Source organism: Peromyscus eremicus, chromosome 12, assembly GCF_949786415.1.
Source record: "Peromyscus eremicus chromosome 12, PerEre_H2_v1, whole genome shotgun sequence".
NCBI classification, from domain to species: Eukaryota; Metazoa; Chordata; class Mammalia; order Rodentia; family Cricetidae; genus Peromyscus; species Peromyscus eremicus.
In genome coordinates this window covers 61,817,858-61,825,090 of record NC_081428.1, presented here as the reverse complement: position 1 = coordinate 61,825,090, position 7,233 = coordinate 61,817,858, and positions in this window count along the sequence as shown.

Below are 7,233 nucleotides of genomic sequence, written 5' to 3'. Positions count from 1 at the left end.
GAGAGGGGTACCTGCCGAAGTCCCAGCTCCTCTGGGAGCTTTGGGAAGGCTATCTCCCTTCAGCCCAGCCTGGCTTGGGTTTACTGTACATTGGCTCCTAGTCTCAAGATACGCAGGAGGCTCATCCAGCCCCAGTGGCCTAAGAGGTGTTGTTCTCCCTGACATGTAAGGCCTCAGTTACCCCACTAGGCAAGGATGCAGTTTTCTTCAGGTTCTCAAGAGGCCCTGACTCCTCCAAAGGCAGTTACGTCTTCCTCTGGGATGAGGATTCTGGGCCTCTGTTCTTCCCAGTTGAGGATTTCTACAGCTCTGAGAGGGACCTAGGCCACCCCTGCCCTTGACGTCCCTTCCCCTCAACTTCAGGCCACCCTCACGGGTCCTTCCCTCACGGAACCCTTCGTTTAAGCTGCCCCCACCTTTCTGTAGAACTTGCCTTTGGTTCTCAGACCTACCCCACCCAGTCCTTGGCCAACAGATAATGTGGAAGCGGTTATCAGAGCCCCGTTATGGGGCTCTCCACATGCCCAGAAAGCCCTACCACCCTCAGAGTGAGGCCAAGTTGTAGCTGGGGCACCCTCTGCAGGATCCCAGCCAGCTCCTAGAGCCTGCAAGAGGTTTCTAAAAAACATCTCCAAAGTGGTCCGCTTGGCCTTTTGGGATGTCGAGACTTGTAGGGTAAGACACAGCAAAGCCGAGTGACTGACCACTCAAAGTGTATGCCGTGGTACATGCCACTGCCCTTTGCTCAGCCCAGCACTCCCCACAGTCATTTACCTCATGAAGAGTCACTGGCTTTGACCTCCTAGAGGAGGACGGTGTGTGTGTGTGTGTGTGTGTGTGTGTGTGTGTGTGTGTGTGTGTGTGAGACCCTTCGTCCCACAGCCCACCGCCACCAGTTTCAGTCATGGTTTGGGGGCTAGGGAGGGAAGTGGTTAGCTAAGATAACCTAACGGCAGAGATGGCAGTGAGCCCGGTGACTCTCTGGTTCCCAGAAGGCCGCTGCCGTTTCCACTCCCGGCAGAGCCTGAGCAGGAGCTGCAGGGGACCTGGCTCTCCCCGCACCCCGCCCCAGACTCCACTGATAAGCCCGTGGCTGTGCATCACAGTCTGGGGCGCTGGGGAGCTGATAGGAAGGAGGCTGCTGAAGCCCTTTCCATCCGGGGCCACCTGATAATGGTTCCTGCTGCCTCTGGTTCACCCCGCCCTGCTCTGCCCCAACCACCCCACCCAAGAGGGGGCCCTGCAGGTGGCTGAAGGTGGGGCAAGGCAGGATGAAGGGGCAGAGGGGACCATGCAGAGTGAGAGTCGGGGCCAGACTCCTTACACCTCACAGGGCACGGGGCACCTTGCTGGTCACCCTCCTGGGCACCTGGGTCAGGTGTCAGGCCTTTAGGAGACCTCCATCTGGGCTTGAGTTTCTTTAGCTCTTTCTTTTTTTTTTTTTTTTTTTTTTTTTTGGTTTTTCGAGACAGGGTTTCTCTGTGTAGCTTTGGTGCCTGTCCTGGAACTCACTGTGTAATCCAGGCTGGCCTTGAACTCACAAAGATCTGCCTGCCTCTGTCTCCGGAGTGCTGGGATTAAAGGCGTGCGCCACCACGGCCCTGTGAATCTCTTTAGTTCTTAGGCAAGCCCTGGTTCCAGGTTTCACCTCTACTACTCACTGTCCTGTCTGTCCCGTGCTGAGAACCCAAGGCTATCCTAGTTTTAGAGATGAGGAACTCAACAGTCAACAAACCAGTAGCTTCCCCTGGTCACGCTAAGTGAGAGAGCCAAAAAGCCCTCTGTGACCTTTCCCGTGACACGTTCTCCAGAGTGAAGACAGACTGGGCTTCTCTGTGAAAGGAGACCAGTGGTCACAGACCACAGTGGCACAGACCAGGCAGAGCCAGGGGCTGCTCAGTCAGTGGTGACCCTGTCACTACTAGAGTATGACCCAAGGGCTGCAGGAGGTGGGGCTTTGTGGGGCCTGCTTGGGACTTCAAAATGCCAGTTACCATGACGGCAGAGTCCACTGCTACCCAGTTTAGATAATGGGATTCTTGGTGGCTGAGTAGTGATCCCCTGGGGGAGGAGAGCTGCTTTATGGAGAAGTTTGTTTTACGGAAAGATGTCTCCAGGCCAAAGGGACTGGAGTGTAGACTGGGGGTGGAGGGGTAGGGGTGGAGGCAAAAGCTGGGATTCCCCTGCAGTAGCATGGCCTCCAGGCCACAGCTGCGCACTCCGTTTAAGCAAACGGCTTGTGACCTGTGTTTAGCTGCGTGTGTTCACGGCATCCCAGGCTGAAGGAAGTCAAAAGCTGCAGTTGTTCCTGGCTCCTGTTTCTCAGTGTCCCGGGCCATCTCCAGCCTCTCCTCTTGTCACCTGTCACTCTCCTCTCCAGGCCCCTGTCCTTCCCCTTCCCTCTGTCCTCTTTCCTGCCTCTGTATTCTTTCATGCTGCCCTCCAGCTCACCATCCCTTTCGCTCTCCCCCCCCTCCCCCCGCCCCCCGCCCGACTTTTCCTGGATGACAACTTCCAGGAAAACGAAGTCAGTGGAGGACTTTCAAGTAAAGATGTCTAATTGTGATTCTTGGAAGCTGTGGGATCTGGGTCCAGAGCGTGAGGGCTGGAGGCAGTGTTTGCACAGGGTGCCTTTGTCTGCGGCTGCCCGGGGCTTCTGCAGCCCAGCCAGGCACCCGCTCCTAACTGCCTTCTGATTGGGGCAGTTTTTGTTTTGCTGTGGAAATCAGAGACTCCAAACTGGGGGGACCCTATGGGGTATCAGGCCACCTCATTTCTCAGGGAGAAGGAAACCAAGGATGTGGGCGCCAGGGAGGGCTTCCCCTGGAGTCACAGAGCTCATGAAAGGCCAGCCTCAGCTGCCTCCAGGTCTGCTGTGGGCCCCTTTCCACACCCTGTGGTAAGAAAGCTGGGCCAGGTCCTGTCCTGTAAACAGGAAGGGCCTAGAGACCTAGCCGTTTGGCATCAGCGAGCAGGACCCTAAGGATGACGACAGTAACTACAGTCACTTTGAATACTTTCCTGTGTGCCAGGCCCTGGGTTAAACGCTCCGCTTGCATTGGCTCATTTAGCCCTCAAGGAAGGCACTCCTAGTACCTTTGTGGGTGTGACCCTGGACAGTCCCCAGACTCCTCCTGCCCTGACTTGGCATTCCTTTTAAAAATTTTAAGAGCTGGAACTCAAACCCAGATTTTTCATGTATTCAAGGCAAGTGCCCCGTCACAGAGGTACGGTTTTAAATTTTGAGACAAGGTCTCATTAAGTTACTCAGGCTGGTCTCGAACTCGGTCTGAAGCCCAGCCAGGCCTTGAACCTGTGGTCCTCCTGCTACAGCTTCCCAAGCAGATGGGATCACAAGCCTGTGCCACCATGCCCGTCACACCTAGGATTCCGACTCCGTGAACGGGGCTCTGGCCTGGGCTCAGCACTGCAGTGGCTGGCCGATTGGGATCCTTTACCGAACTTGAGTCATGGTCAAGCCCCTCCCCCTCCATCCCCTAGCAAGCGAAGGAGAGCAAGAAGTCAGTCAGGAAAGGTACTGAGGCCGCGTGGAGAACTGAGCTGGGAATTTCCCCAGCCCACTCATTTCTAGATCTCTCTTCGAGAGCCATGAGCCAAAATGGAGAGAGATGCCCTCCACATGGCCTCGTCCTGGTCCGGGCAACAGGTGCTGTGGAGACAGCAAGAGTGAGTGGGTCTTTGGGGACGTAGGGTGGGGCCAGGCCCTTCTGCTCCCTCGGTGTGTCCTAGATACTGCCAGCCTCTCAAAGTCACCCTTCCTTGTCTGTCCACAAGAGAGGGGAGCCACGTTTGGTCTTGAACGCACTGTGGGATGTCGCTACACAGTGTGGACTGTCCTTGGACAAGAACTAAGGTGGGGTGGTTGCCCAGGGTGGGAGTGGGGGGACCACGTCAGTCTACTTAGTCTAGGAACTCTGCGAAGGATTCCCCTACTCCACCCCTGGAGATTGAGTTCACAGTTTCACACATGCTAGACAGAAGTACTATCCCCTTTTCCCATTTTTATTGGCATTATGGACAGGTACTGTCCTTGAACTTGCTCTTTAGCCCAGACTGAGCCTGAATATGCAATCCTCCTGTCTCAGCCTCTCGAATAGCTGGGATTATAGATCTGGGTCACCAGCCCGGGTTCTCTTCCCTTCCATTTCTGTCTGCTCTCTTTGGCCCTCTGCCCTTTGACACACTCTGGATTTAGATGACTTGGAAACAGCCGAGGCTGAGGGCAGGGCACCTCGTTAACTCCTAGGCATTGAGCTGGATCACCTTTCTGTGGTGACCTTCAGCGCCCTCTCCATTAGCCAAGTTATCTGTTTCTAAGGGAAGGAGCTAGGCTTGGTCTTGGGGGACAGGGGCGGGCCTCTTGGCTGGCAGCTGGCAGCACAGACTGAAGCCCCCAAGCCCCTGCGGTGGGGCCCTGGGGTGAAAGCCGTTGTAAGGCTGAGGTCTGTCTGTGCCCAGTCCACTCTGACTATCCGCAGGGACTTGGGCTGTTGGCCTGGCTCAGACATGAGGTTCTGGCTGCCTTGGGCACAGTCCAGAGCCAAGAGGAAAGTGGCCTTTTCCAAAGCAGAGTCCAGAAGGAGGCACACAGGGGCTCTTTGCTCTGGACCCGGGGCCTTTCAGGTCTGTTTTCTGTAAATATCCTGCTGCAGGAAAAGAGAAGCCCAAGTCCAGACATTCCTAAAACATTCAGGTGGCTTGAAAGGAGCAATTCGTTTGATTTCCATCCCACCCTGTTTCTGCTCAGTGGGGTCTCAGGGACCTTCCCCTGGAGTTTGGTTGGAAGTCCCACACCCTTCCAGCCCCACCCCTACAGCCGCTGCACTGAAGCGACCTGAGACCTTAATGGAGTTTGCTTTTTCTCCTTGAGCTTGTTTTTGTTTTCTTTTGCTGAGCTGGAGATCAAACTCTTGGCCACGCGCATGCTAAGCACACACAGCCACGGAGCTGCATCCCCGGCCCAAGCTTTGTTTGGTTTGGTTTGAGGTCACTTTTCTTTGATCCCCAGCTGTAATGGCACCGTTGACCACACCCTTTTCCTGAAAAGTCCTTCCCCTGACCTCTGGGGTCAGGCACACTGTGGCTTCTCCTGACTCTTTCCTCACCACCCACCATTGGCCCTGGGGTCCCATCAAGGGCAGATCTAGCCCCCAGCATCTTTGCTGACTCCCTGGCCTTCAGCCTGGAGGCCTCTCCAGTGTGCAGGGCTTTGTGTTTTCATCGTCCACGTTGGAATGAACCTGGCAGAGATGGTGCTCAAGATGAACCGATGCTCAAGGCTAGCCCAGAGTCTAATAGCGGGGCAGGAACAGCCACTGGGAAAGAGGGGCCCTAGTTAGTATGAGAAAGAGAAAAGCCCACGAAGTGTGTCCCAAAGCTGGCCCTGGCCAGGAGGGAAACAGCAATCCTTCGGCAGCTTCATCTGTCCTCCCTGACCCTTGCTACAGGTTAGGACCTGATGGGGAAAGGGAGTCCTGGGAGAAGAGGCCTTTGGAGGGGGGAAGCCGGCTATTCAAGACCTGATTGCTGGGAAGGGAGGGGTTTGGTGGGTAAAGGTGCTCACTGTGCAAGTCCTGAGTTCCACTCCTGGAACCCACATGGGGGCGGTGGTTGGGGGGAACAGTCAAACTAATTCCAGCACTCCTGCTGTGAGAATGACTCTGATGGACGCCATCAGGCCAGCTACATGGAGCAGGCAGCCAAGTGGCAGGAACAGGAGAGACCTTGGCTCAACTCCTCAAAGGTGTCCAGTGACGGCCGCAGGTGCTGTGTGGCGTGTGCTCCGGCACAGACACATACCACACACACATTGAACAGCGACAAGAGAAGTTTGGTGTTCGGCTCAAGAAGAGACGTTAAAAAAAAGAGCCTGGAGCCTGAACCGGGGTTGGGAAAAAGAGTCACTCACTCACAGTCACTAGTCAAACATTGAGGGTCCACAGTGTATGCAGGAGGCAGCAACAGTGTGAGGTGAACTTTTCCAAAGAAAGCGTTTATTTATGGTAGCATTTATTTATGGTATCATTTATTTATGGTATCATTAAATGCTGTTTTGAAATTGCAGGTGTAGAGGCCGCAGGGACTCTCTGCTCTTGCAGAGGACCTGAGTTCGGTTCCCAGCACCCACATGGTGGCTCCCGGCCATCTGTAACTCCAGCTCCAAGAGATCAGATGCCTGATTCTGACCTCAGTAGGCACCAGGCACACTGTGGTACACAGACATACACACAGACACTCATTCACATAAAAAAAAAAAAAAAAAAAAAAAATCTTGTAAGTAAAAATAATTTCATGTGTATTATTTTTAAAAGACCGGAGGCAAATTAATCAAATATGTCGACTGAGTGGGAGTTTCCTAAGTAGGGGGATTCTAGCTGTGGGTGGGATGTCAGGATGGTAGATGTCCAGGCCAGCTCTCCCTCTGCCTTGCTGGGTGACTAAGAAAATCTTTCCCCATCCATGCATGGAACCAGGCACTCTCCAACTCAGATGTTACTTGAGAATAATCAGGACCAGGTGCTTAGGGGCAGTTTTAACCGTACAGCTGGTGCTGCCCACCCCTGGGCAAGCCCGCCAGCCAAGGCCTCAACCCAGCCTGGGCCTCTCTCCTAACCCGGGAGGAAGCAGCCCCCACAACCCCTTCCCCCCAGCTGTGGGCTCTGATCTCAAATTAGAATTCCACCTCTTTTCTCTGCCTGGGTATGAATCATGAAAAGCCGCCTACACCGTCAGCGGCAGCCCCGGAACAAAGAGGCTTGGGGCAGAGCGGTTGCCTGGACAGCCACCCTAGCCCCGAGGCTTCGTAGGGAAAGGAGGGGACCAAACAGGAGTGTATAGTGGCGGGACACGATGCGACGTGTGTCACAGATCCCTTCTTATACCAGGTCCCCACAGCTCCCTGGGCGGTGACAATGTGGCCTGTGTCACAGGGGGGATACTGGCTCAGGGCGGGAGGGGTTCTCCCTAGGCCTGAGGATGATTGCCAGCTGCCAATCATAGCTGCCTTTCATCCCCTTCCCCACCCACACCACCTCAGCTTAGTCTGTGGTCGCAGGAGTTTAAACCCATTTCTGATTGAGTCCATGGAAAAGCTGAGTCTCCCTCTTTGCTCTCAGGCCTCGGCGCTATCAGGCCCCCGTGCCCTCCTCCTGAGAAGCCCGCAGATCCAGAACCTTCTGGGACCTCTCCATGGGGGCTGTAACTCTGGTTCTC